The 256-nt window shown below is 53.1% G+C and overlaps 1 protein-coding gene across 11 annotated transcripts in view; it reads left to right on the top strand.

The window, feature by feature from the left end:
* TAB3 (TGF-beta activated kinase 1/MAP3K7 binding protein 3) overlaps nt 1-256 on the top strand; it is a 46286-nt gene that overhangs the window by 38167 nt on the left and 7863 nt on the right. The gene's annotated exons all lie outside the window — the stretch shown is intronic.

Below are 256 nucleotides of genomic sequence, written 5' to 3'. Positions count from 1 at the left end.
AGACATTGAGGTGCTGGAGTGTGTCCAGAGAAGAGCAACGAAGCTGGTGAAGGGTCTAGAGCACAAGTCTTGTGAGGAGCAGCTGAGGGAACTGGGGTTGTTTAGTCTGGAGAAAAGGAGGCTGAGGGGAGACCTGATCGCTCTCTACAACTACCTGAAAGGAGGTTGTAGAGAGGTGGGGGTCGGTCTCTTCCCCCAAGTCACAAGCGATAGGACAAGAGGAAATGGCCTCAAGTTGTGCCAGGGGAGGTTTAGA

The sequence above is a fragment of the Haliaeetus leucocephalus genome, unplaced genomic scaffold (assembly GCF_000737465.1).
Source record: "Haliaeetus leucocephalus isolate CR32 unplaced genomic scaffold, Haliaeetus_leucocephalus-4.0 Scaffold317, whole genome shotgun sequence".
Taxonomy (NCBI): domain Eukaryota; kingdom Metazoa; phylum Chordata; class Aves; order Accipitriformes; family Accipitridae; genus Haliaeetus; species Haliaeetus leucocephalus.
Note: the sequence above shows the minus strand (reverse complement) of the source record. Positions and strands in the feature narration are given on the sequence as shown.